The sequence below is a fragment of the Carassius carassius genome, chromosome 44 (assembly GCF_963082965.1).
Source record: "Carassius carassius chromosome 44, fCarCar2.1, whole genome shotgun sequence".
Classification (NCBI taxonomy): Eukaryota; Metazoa; Chordata; class Actinopteri; order Cypriniformes; family Cyprinidae; genus Carassius; species Carassius carassius.
Genome location: NC_081798.1, coordinates 24,450,279 through 24,462,665, shown reverse-complemented (window position 1 = coordinate 24,462,665; position 12,387 = coordinate 24,450,279). Strand labels below are relative to the sequence as shown.

Genomic DNA, 12,387 nt, shown 5'->3' with positions numbered 1-12,387 from the left:
CCACTGTATATACATGCAAAAAGGTAAAACAACAAAAACAACAGTAACTGTATTTTCAGTATTTCCCTGTCCCCAAACAACAACAACAACAGTATTATTGAACTAAATGTGTTGCAGATCTGAGGCCTGAGGCAGTTGTTAATAGACTAATGGATTAGAGGACAGCGTCTCTCTAGTGGTAATTTTAAACTCATGCTGCTGGCAGAAACAGCAGAAATTTCACAATTGTTTCCATATGTGCATCGAACTGCTTTTCCATTATTCAAACTCCTCCTTCTTGTTTTTTTGTTCTCTCTCTTTTTCTCTTTCTCTCTTTTCTAATAATTTGGAGTTTTAAAAACTTTTATGATGTCTGTCTTAATCAGAACAACCTGGCACATTTTGGCATGGCTACAAACTTATGGTAATTCAATCATTGTGAGGGAGAAAGAGAAAAAGTCACAAAGTTACAGAGAGAGAGAGAGAGAGAACTTTCTCTCGACTGTGAGAGAAAGAATAGATGTTCCATTACAGATGGAGGAATGGAAAGTAGTGAAGGTTTAAGTGAGGAAAAATGGCAAGAAAGAAGAAATAAAGAATGACTGCAAAGCAGGCGAGAATCTGACAGTAATGGCAGATGATGGACCTGAGTTCACAGCAGGTTTATGATGACATCACTGGCTTATTTCAGAAAGTTTTATTTCATGCCAAATGAGTGTAGTTAAACATGTCACACACACACACACACACACACACACACACACACACACACACACACACACACACACACACACACACACACACTTTTTCCTAAATACACATGCTGAATACTAGATTTAGATTTCAGACGAAAATGTGAGTGTTGTTTGCCAAAGCAAAACTCAGCCACAATGATGCCACTGTGTTGTGGGTGGTTGCTAGGGTGTTGTTTTTTCATTACTAAAGTAATGTTAGGTGTTGCTAAAGGCTGGGATACACAACTTTTAAAATCTGAAGAGATTTTAAAACTCTAACAATGCACACCTTTCCGTCTTCGTAAGTAGTCACGGGGAAAAACTGACCATCATACACTAAGCGACTGAGGATCACACACTTCTGGACTTTAAAGTCATTCCCATCACAATAAACTCATGCAGAAACACGTGCCTTGTTGCCAGGAGATGCGTGACAAATGAAACCAATATGTGTTTAGTATGTGGTTATCCTGGGACTGGATGGATTCATAGTCTGTGACCATCATACATTAGATGAGTTTTTCTCAGCTCTAATCTGCAGACTGGCACTGACTGTTGACAGATAGTGTCAACTTCTCCAGACTGGCAGAAATCTGGGGAAAATTCATGTAATGCATTTCATTCTTAAGCAGTGTTGGTGAAAGTTACTTTTAAAACTAATTCAGTACAATATTGGGTTACTCCCTAAAAAGGTAAATAATTACGTTACTAGTTATTTTTTTAATGAAAAGTAATGTGTTACGTTACTTTTGAGTTACTTTTAAATCTGGACTGGGCTTGCTTGTTTTGTTTTTAATATAAAAAGTTCTTCTTTTACTAATATAAAAGGCCTTTCACACCAAAAGTGAAATTAATCAGCCTCAGGCTGATAACTACGCAACTTGCATTACCTGTAATGCGTTACCCCCAACATTAGCCTTAAGGTGTTGCTAGATGGTTGAAAAGACCAGGGGTGCCTTTCCCAAAAGCAACTATGGTTGCAAGTTCCGTCATTAAACATGTGATAAATGCAGGGAAATAGTTAGGCTGACAGAGAAGATTTCAGAATTAGAGACACGCATCCAAACTTTAATTGAGGACAGTAAGAATGTTAGGGCTCTAGATACGGCTTTGGATGCGTCTAGCTCAGGGATTCCTGTACATTGTTCGGTTCCGGAAACAGAGCCCCAGCAGCAGGGCAACTGGGTGACGGTGAGGCAGCGTAGTCGTGGGTCAAAACACCGCTCTTCTGTTCCGATCAAAACATTAAACAGGTTCTCCCCACTCAGTGATGCACCCACTGAGAAACCTGATGAAAGTGCTCTAGTTATTGGTGATTCTATTGTACGGAACGTGAATATAGAGACACCAGCCACCATAGTCAAATGTTTACCGGGAGCCAGAGCGCCTGACATCTTGGCAAATTTACAAGTGCTGGCTAATTCTAAACGTAAATACAGTAAGATTGTTATTCATGCCGGCGCTAATGATGTTCGACTTCGCCAGTCGGAGATCACTAAAAATAACATTAAAGAGGTGTGTGAACTTGCAAGCATGATGTCAGACACTGTAATATGCTCTGGTCCCCTCCCTGCTTACCGTGGTGATGAGATGCATAGCAGATTGTCATCACTCAATGGCTGGATGTCTAAGTGGTGCCCACAGAATAACATAGGTTTCATAGACAATTGGACGAGCTTTTGGGGCAGACCTGACCTGTTTAAAAGAGATGGTCTTCATCCCTCCTGGGGTGGCGCCACTCTTCTCTCTAGAAATATGGCAAATAGTCTTAGTGTTTATACTTGACTAACTGGGGCCCAGGTCAGGAAAAAGACAGACTGGCTAAACCGACCGTCTGCTAGCTGCCTCCCGTCACAGAGGTCAGTTAATTCTCAGCACATAGAGACTTTTTCACCTAGATATCACACTATAGAGACTGTGTCTGTTCCCCGAACTAGAAAATACAAAAAACGTCCAAACCAAGTTAAGATTAACAATTTAATTGAGGTTCAACAAATAAAAAACAGAAGCAATATGGATAAACAAATGATAAAGCTTGGCTTATTGAATATCAGATCCCTTTCTACGAAAACACTTTTTGTAAATAATATGATCACTGATCATAATATAGATGTACTCTGTTTGACAGAAATCTGGCTAAAACCTGATGATTACATTATTTTAAATGAGTCCACCCCCCAAGATTACTGTTATAAACATGAGCCACGTCTAAAAGGCAAAGGTGGAGGTGTTGCTTCAATTTATAACAACGTTTTCAGGATTTCTCAGAGGGCAGGCTTCAAGTATAACTCATTTGAAGTAATGGTACTTCATATAACATTATCCAAAGAAACAAATGTTAATGATAAATCCCCTGTTATGTTTGTACTGGCTACTGTATACAGGCCACCAGGGCACCATACAGACTTTATTAAAGAGTTTGGTGATTTTACATCCGAGTTAGTTCTGGCTACAGATAAAGTTTTAATAGTTGGTGATTTTAATATCCATGTTGATAATGAAAACGATGCATTGGGATCAGCATTTATAGACATTCTGAACTCTATTGGTGTTAGACAACACGTTTCAGGACCTACTCATTGTCGAAATCATACTCTAGATTTAATACTGTCACATGGAATTGATGTTGATGGTGTTGAAATTATTCAGCCAAGTGATGATATCTCAGATCATTATTTAGTTCTTTGCAAAATTCATATAGCCAAAATTGTAAATTCTACTTCTTGTTACAAGTATGGAAGAACCATCACTTCTAACACAAAAGACTGCTTTTTAAGTTATCTTCCTGATGTATCCAAATTCCTTAGCATATCCAAAACCTCAGAACAACTTGATGATGTAACAGAAACTATGGATTCTCTCTTTTCTAGCACTTTAAATAAAGTTGCTCCTTTACGCTTAAGGAAGGTTAAGGAAAACAGTTTGACACCATGGTATAATGAGCATACTCGCACCCTAAAGACAGCAGCCCGAAAAATGGAGCGCAGCTGGAGGAAAACAAAACTAGAGGTATTTTGTATTGCTTGGCGGGAAAGTAACATATCCTACAGAAAAGCATTAAAAACTGCTAGATCCGATTACTTTTCTTCTCTTTTAGAAGAAAACAAACATAACCCCAGGTATTTATTCAATACAGTGGCTAAATTAACGAAAAATAAAGCCTCAACAAGTGTTGACATTTCCCAACACCACAGCAGTAATGACTTTATGAACTACTTTACTTCTAAAATCAATACTATTAGAGATAAAAAAGCAACCATTCAGCCGTCAGCTACAGTATCACATCAGACAGTGCACTATAGATCCCCTGAGGAACAGTTCCACTCATTCTCTACTATAGGAGAGGAAGAATTGTATAAACTTGTTAAATCATCTAAACCAACAACATGTATATTAGACCCTATACCATCTAAGCTCCTGAAAGAGGTGCTTCCAGAAGTCATAGATCCTCTTCTGACTATTATTAATTCCTCATTGTCATTAGGACATGTCCCCAAAACCTTCAAACTGGCTGTTATTAAGCCTCTCATCAAAAAACCACAACTTGACCCCAAAGAACTAGTTAATTATAGACCAATCTCGAATCTCCCTTTTCTGTCCAAGATACTAGAAAAGGTGGTATCCACACAATTATATTCCTTCTTAGAGAAAAATGGTATATGTGAGGATTTCCAGTCAGGATTTAGACCGTATCATAGTACTGAGACTGCTCTTCTTAGAGTTACAAATGATCTGCTCTTATCATCTGATCGTGGGTGTATCTCTCTATTAGTTTTATTGGATCTTAGTGCTGCGTTTGACACAATTGACCACAACATTCTTTTGCATAGACTTGAATACTTTGTTGGCATCAGTGGAAGTGCATTAGCATGGTTTAAATCGTACTTATATGACCGCCATCAGTTCGTAGCAGTGAATGAAGATGTATCCTATCGATCACAAGTGCAGTATGGAGTACCTCAAGGCTCAGTACTAGGGCCGCTACTCTTCACGCTTTATATGTTACCCTTGGGAGATATCATCAGGAAACATGGTGTTAGCTTTCACTGTTATGCTGATGATACTCAGCTCTATATTTCTTCGCAGCCCGGTGAAACACACCAATTTGAAAAACTAATGGATTGCAAAGTCGATATAAAAAACTGGATGACGAGTAATTTCTTACTGCTAAATTCTGAAAAAACAGAGGTGTTAATTATAGGACCTAAAAACTCTGCTTGTAATAACCTGGAACACTGTCTAAGACTTGATGGTTGCTCTGTCAATTCTTCATCATCAGTTAGGAACCTAGGTGTGCTACTTGATCGCAATCTTTCCTTAGAAAGCCACGTTTCTAGCATTTGTAAAACTGCATTTTTCCATCTCAAAAATATATCTAAATTACGGCCTATGCTCTCAATGTCAAATGCAGAAATGTTAATCCATGCATTTATGACCTCAAGTTTAGATTATTGTAATGCTTTATTGGGTGGTTGTTCTGCACGCTTAGTAAACAAACTACAGCTAGTCCAAAATGCAGCAGCAAGAGTTCTTACTAGAACCAGGAAGTATGACCATATTAGCCCGGTCCTGTCAACACTGCACTGGCTCCCTATCAAGCATCGCATAGATTTTAAAATATTGCTTATTACTTATAAAGCCCTGAATGGTTTAGCACCTCAGTATTTGAATGAGCTCCTTTTACATTATAATCCTCTACGTCCGCTACGTTCTCAAAACTCAGGCAATTTGATAATACCTAGAATATCAAAATCAACTGCAGGCGGCAGATCCTTTTCCTATTTGGCGCCCAAACTCTGGAATAACCTACCTAACATTGTTCGGGAGGCAGACACACTCTTGCAGTTTAAATCTAGATTAAAGACCCATCTCTTTAACCTGGCATACACATAACATACTAATATGCTTTTATTATCCAAATCCGTTAAAGGATTTTTAGGCTGCATTAATTAGGTAAACCGGAACCGGAAACACTTCCCATAACAACCTATGTACTTGTACTAATGACCATGGTTAGCTAATTATGCTTTTGGGAAACACACCACAGTTTGGAGCAGCATACATTTCCAGTCTAGTTTGGAATTGGTCTAATGGTGAAGCTGGTTGACTCAGAAAGTGTTTCAAGCAAAGCTAGTTAAGAACATAGGTTGGGACAAAATAGATATTTGGGTCCCCATTTACTACAACAGCAAATAATGCAACAGTGCTTAGGTAGGTGGTACGTGTCAAAGTAAAATCCACATGAATGGCATTTCTCATATAATGAGAAATCCCTGCTGGTACTGAGACTCAAACCCATGACCTTCAGGTTACAATTTTGATTCTCTACCCATTATGCCACAACTGCCCCTCATCTCTGAAACCAGAAACAGTCAAAATTTTATCAGTAAACAAAAACTTCCCTAATATCAGGAATCAAATCTTGAAGTACCTGTTGATAAAAAGATACTATTTTGGGCACACCCTACATTACAAATTATCTGGATAGAATTTTGCATACATTGCTAACTTCTAGTGGAGAAAGAGGTTAATATTTCCACAAAAAAATTATAGTGCTTGGGAGATTGCACACCCGTTACCTGATCACCACTTAATTGTGGAGAGGCATTGGACTCAACCACTCCTCTTCACTTCGTCCAGGGGATCGACACCCTCTGGAGAAGTCACTTGTTTTGCGAACCTTTATTTGTTTACAGTCCATACCAACCTTTTCTCCTCCCCATCAGGATTATGATTTTTCCCCTTTTGATTTTGATCCCTAGACTTTGTTATATTAAGTTATCTGTGTTTTTGAAGACTAATAAAATCTTGCAAGTCATTTCTTCAGTGTACTTGTATACTTTATGTACGGTCGAAACGAGCTGGCCATAACATAAATTGGGGGCTCGTCCGGGATCCTATGGGGGTAGGAAACGTTGGTAAGTATGGGTTGTATGTGAGTATGTTTTTTTGAATGGTTACGTTTATAAGTGAGAACTTTTTGACTGATTGTCGCGGAGCTCAGCATTTAATTCCGCCCCGAGCCCGGTACATCTCTGAAGACCAGGTAGGATTTAGTTAGTGTTTTCTGAGTTAGGAGCTGGAGTTTTCTCAATGTAAACGGTAAATCCATTCTACAAAAATAAATAAAGGTAATCGTTGTGTTTATGTGTATAGTGTGGTTTAATTTCGTGCTTGCATTGTGTTTTGACTTGATGGAAGTTTTTGTGAATGAGCATAGGTTGCGTAATATGGTGACGTAGTTTCTTTGAAGTGGCTTATGGGAGTTGTATTTCGAGTAAACAGCATCTAACGTGTGTTAGCTAGTAGTTTCGTTTGTGTTATTGTGCGTATACATATACGAACAAAATGTCTTCGGTGATCGAAGATTTCTTTGCGATTCCATCAGAAGCTTTGCTTGAGAGTTGTACAAAGGAACAGTTCGCCGAACGCTTCAGTGTCGATCTTACTTCTCAGGAAAAGAGGCTGAAGGAAACTATTGTGACTACTTTGAAGCGGTCACTTGTTGATAGAGGAGTTATAGAGGTAAGCACTGAGTTAATTACTCCCAGTGAATCGGTTGTGTCTACTCCTGCTGAGGTTTATAGTGAAGGTGAGACAAAATATCCAGAATTGTCTTTGCAAGAGAAGCAATTGTGTTTAGATGCCGCAAAAATTTGTGCTGAACGCGACGATCGTGCTATGAAAGAACGAGCGGTAGAAAGAGAATTTGAAGAGAGAAAATTAGATCATCAGTTAGCTATGCGAAGACTGGAGCTTGAGTTAGTGAAGGAACGAGAAGAGAGGACGTTTCAGTTAGAGAAGGAACGAGAAGGGAGAGCGTTTCAGATAAAAAAGTTGGAGTTAGAATTAGCAGCAAAGACAGCTGAAGTTTCACAAGCGAATGTGCCTCCTTTTCTACAACAGCAAGCGAATGCAGGTGAACCTGTGTTTGACGTTCACAGAAATATGAGATTAGTGCCACCATTTTCTGAAAAGGAAGTGGATAAATATTTCTATCACTTTGAACGTGTTGCTTTATCCATGAAATGGCCGAAAAGCTACGATATGAGTAAATCTAAGTTTTGCTTTCAACCTAAGACAAAGTCTCATGTGATGAGTAGGAATATTAAGGCGACAGTTGCTGAACATTCTAGTAAACCTGTACTCTCACGAGACATGGTTTGCTTTTATTGTAAAAAGCTTGGTCATAAAATATCTGACTGTCTTATTCTCAAGAAGAAAGAGAGATTGTTGAAACCTGTTGCTTTGGTTTCTACCTCACCATTCACTGTTGATACTTGTAATGAGAAAGATCGTCATTTATCTAGTTCTAGTGATAAATCTGTTGATCAGTGTATAACTTCCTATGTTGATTATACACCTTTTATCACTGAGGGAAATGTGTCATTGCCTGGTTCAAACAAAACTGTGCCAGTCCGTCTTCTTCGAGATACGGGAGCCGCACAGTCGTTTCTTTTAGAAGGAATTTTGCCTTTAACTTCTAAAACCGCTACTGGAACTCATGTATTAGTGCGAGGTTTTGAGATGGGGTTTGTTGAAGTGCCTTTACATCGAATCCATCTTTCCTCTGCCATTGTATCTGGTGATGTAGTGGTTGTTGTTCGTTCTGCACTTCCAGTCCCTGGGATTACATTTATTCTGGGAAATGATTTAGCTGGTGAGAATGTTTGGGGACGGAGTGGTGTGGCAGCTCCGCCCATAATAGCATCAATACCTAGGAAATATGATATTGAAAACTGTAGAGAATTTCCTGATTTGTTTCCAGCTTGTGCAGTTACACGATCAATGGCTAAACCATTATCTGAAAATCAAGTTGAAGTTCCACTGCATGACACTTTCTTTTATACTGTTAATACAGGTAAGCCAGGATCTGATGAGTCCAAATGTCCTGAGCAAAGAGACCTGAAGCCCTGCTTTTCGTTGTCTTCTGACCAGAAAGATTCAACAGTGCTGCAAAGTGAATCCGCTGATACATCTGAGGTTCTTTCCACTCCTGAGAAAACCAATGTTGATCTCTCTGATGTTGTTGACTGTTCTCTGACTACTTTGTTACAGATCTCTCGAGAGGATTTAATTAGAGCTCAACAGAGTGATGACACTCTTAAACCTTTATTTTCTGCAGCAGGGTCTAAGAAGTGTTCTGATCCTCTGTCCTTTTCGTACTTTCTTGATGATGGTCTGCTTTGTCGGACAGGGGTCCTGCATAAACATGTTTCTCTAGAACCTAAAACTCAGATTGTGGTTCCTTCTCCAGTGAGAGACTCTGTGTTGCATTTGGCTCATCAAGGACTTGCTGGTCATACCGGAGTTCGTAAAACATATGATCGGGTCTTACGACAGTTCTATTGGCCTAAGGTAAAACGAGATGTGGCAAAACATATTCGATCTTGTCATACGTGCCAGATCACCGGTAAGCCAAATCAAAAAGTGCCTGTTGCTCCGTTGCAGCCTATTTCCGTTGTTTCCACTCCTTTCGAGCATTTAATCGTTGACTGTGTTGGTCCTTTCCCCCGGTCTAAGACTGGTCACCAATACCTTCTAACCGTTATGTGCCAGACTACTCGTTATCCTGCTGCTTATCCGTTAAGGTCCATCACTACGAAATCTGTCTTGAAGGCCCTCACTAATTTTATGTCGACCTTTGGAATTCCCAAAGTTATCCAATCTGATCAGGGTTCGAACTTTATGTCAAAACAGTTCTCAAAAGCTCTGCGTCAACTTCGAGTAAACCACAATATTTCTAGTGCCTATCATCCGCAGAGTCAAGGAGTTCTTGAGAGGTTTCATCAAACCCTCAAGTCCCTTTTGAGGTCATATTGTGTGGAACTCGATGCGGATTGGGAAGAAGGTCTGCCGTGGATGTTATTGGCGACACGTGAGGTAATCCAAGAAAGCCTTGGGTTTAGCCCAAAGAATTAGTGTTCGGACATGTAGTGCGAGGACCTACGGCTATGTTAGCTGAGGAGTGGCGAATGTCGAAACCTTCTGAAAACATTTCAGATTATGTGAGTGGATTCCGGCGTAGATTGTATGAGGCACGAGCTCTCGCTAAAAAGAAGTTGAGTAAGTGTCAAATAAAAATGCAACAACATTTTGACAGAAAAGCTAAGTTAAGAGAGTTTCAGGTGGGTGATCAAGTATTGGCTTTGCTGCCTCTACCTGTCAACCATTTTCAGGCTAAATTTACAGTGTAGTTAAACGTCTTTCTGATAATAATTATCTGTTAAATACTCCTGACCGGAGAAAAAAAGTACAAGTCTGTCACAGTAACCTGTTGAAATTGTATATAGCTCCTGTTTGTTCTGTTAATGTAAATGTGGTAAACTCTGAATCATCTCCTCTTTTTTGCAGTACGAGGGGGGATTCTTTAGAGAATGCTGATGAGGGTGAGAGTTTTCTTTCTCGAGGGAAAGTCGACGGGCGACTTAAAAACTCTGAGATTCTTCTTAACCTGTCCTCTTATCTTTCTTATTTGACAGAGAAGGAGAGGAGTGATGTCACTGAGTTGGTGATGTCATTTCCCTCTCTTTTCCTTGATGTTCCCGGTCGTACTTCTGTCATAGAACATGATATCGACGTAGGAACCTCGTGTCCAGTTAAACAGAGCGCCTACCGAGTCAATCCTTTTAAAAGAGATTTGCTGAAACAAGAGGTGAACTATCTGCTTGCTCATAATCTGGCTGAATCTAGTTTCAGTTCGTGGAGTCCTCCTTGTGTTTTAGTAAATAAACCTGATGGCTCATATCGATTCTGCACAGATTATCGAAAACTTAACTCTGTGACAAAGCCATACTGTTTCCCTTTACCTCGAGTTGATGACTGCGTCGATCATGTTGGCTCTGCCCGTTACGTCAGCAAATTCGACCTCTTAAAGGGGTATTGGCAGGTGCCTTTGACTAGTCGTGCTAAGGAATTATCTGCCTTCGTTACGCCTGATGCTTTCCTGCAGTATATGGTAATGCCTTTCGGAGTTCGAAATGCACCCGCGACTTTCCAGCGACTAGTAAACCGTATACTGCATGGAATGTCAGGATGTGAGGCATATCTTGACGACGTCGTGCTGTATAGTTCCTCCTGGTCTGAGCATCTTAACCAGATTAAAGAACTTTTTTCTCGTTTAGCAAAGGCTAATCTTACAGTTAATCTCGCTAAGTCTGAATTTGCGAAGGCAACCGTTACCTATTTGGGTAAGGTAGTGGGAAATGGTTCTGTAAAGCCCATTGAGACTAAGGTAGAAGCTATTTGTAACTTTCCAGCTCCCACCACTCGTCGTGAATTGCGACAATTTCTTGGCATGGTGGGATATTATCGGAGTTTTTGCGACAATTTTGCCAGTGTAGTCTCACCTCTTACTGAGTCCGAAGTTATCTTTTCAGTGGTCTGAGCCCTGTCAGCAGGCTTTTGAAAATTGTAAGGCTTTGCTGGCATGTGCCCCTGTTTTGACAGCTCCGAATTTTGAAAGTCTTTTAGTCTTGCAATTGATGCGAGTGCTTTCGGTGCGGGCGCTGTTCTCTTGCAGGAGGATTTGAACCAGGTTCTACATCCTGCAAGTTACTTTTCTAAGAAATTTAATCGACATCAACAGGTATATTCCACCATTGAGAAAGAAGCTCTTGCCCTAGTGTTGGCCGTACAACATTTCGAGATATATCTAGCTGCACAGATTATCATTTATACGGATCATAATCCTTTGGTCTTCTTGAATCGGATGAGGAATCGAAATCAGCGACTAATGCGATGGAGTCTCATTTTACAACCTTTCCATCTTGAGATTAAACATATTCGAGGAAAAGATAACGTAATAGCTGACACACTTTCTAGAGTGTAACATCATTTCTGCGTTGTCCGTTCCTTTTTCTTTGCATCTCTAGGGCCCAGAGGTGTTGTAGAATGAAGAGAAGACGACGTTCCTTTGGATCACCAGAACTTTTAATGTGTTCGTTCTGGGTAGTGTTTAACTGTCTTTTCTTTGTTTTTTTTAGATTCGTTGCCGAATCTTTATTTTAGGAGGGAGGTGTTACGACCATGCGTTCTACTTGCTCGCCTGCTGGTGGCGGTGTTCTTCCAGGAGAGCTTGGGAGATTGCACACCCCTGTTACCTGATCACCACTTAATTGTGGAGAGGATAAAACATTGGACTCAACCACTCCTCTTCACTTCGTCCAGGGGATCGACACCCTCTGGAGAAGTCACTTGTTTTGCGAACCTTTATTTGTTTACAGTCCATACCAACCTTTTCTCCTCCCCATCAGGATTATGATTTTTCCCTTTTTGATTTTGATCCCTAGACTTCGTTATATTAAGTTATTTGTGTTTTTGAAGACTAATAAAATCTTGCAAGTAATTTCTCCAGTGTACTTGTATACTTTATGTACGGTCGAAACGAGCTGGCCGTAACAATATATATATATATATATATATATATATTTATTACTGAGGGCCACTCTAATATATATATGTTATTAACAGTGAAAATGCTTCATCACAATCTGTGATGATCCATGTCCAATACATAACAGATGCAGGTGAGCAATATTTATTGAATTTGCAAATTATAAGATCCCACACAAAATCTTTTCTTGATTTTTATTTTATTTATTTTTTGGTTTCTTGAGTGCATATGCAATTCTGGTCACCCCTTATTTTAAGGTCCATTTCTCACTATTAACTA

The 12,387-nt window shown here is 39.7% G+C and overlaps 1 long non-coding RNA gene across 1 annotated transcript; it reads left to right on the top strand.

Annotated features, from left to right (window-relative positions):
• Nucleotides 1-9,458: 9,458 nt before the first annotated feature.
• On the top strand, nt 9,459-12,048 carry LOC132126520 (uncharacterized). The gene is made up of 3 exons (XR_009427408.1): nt 9,459-9,785; nt 11,302-11,904; nt 11,939-12,048. It is a non-coding gene; the product is annotated as an uncharacterized LOC132126520 (long non-coding RNA).
• The last annotated feature ends 339 nt before the right edge of the window (nt 12,049-12,387 follow it).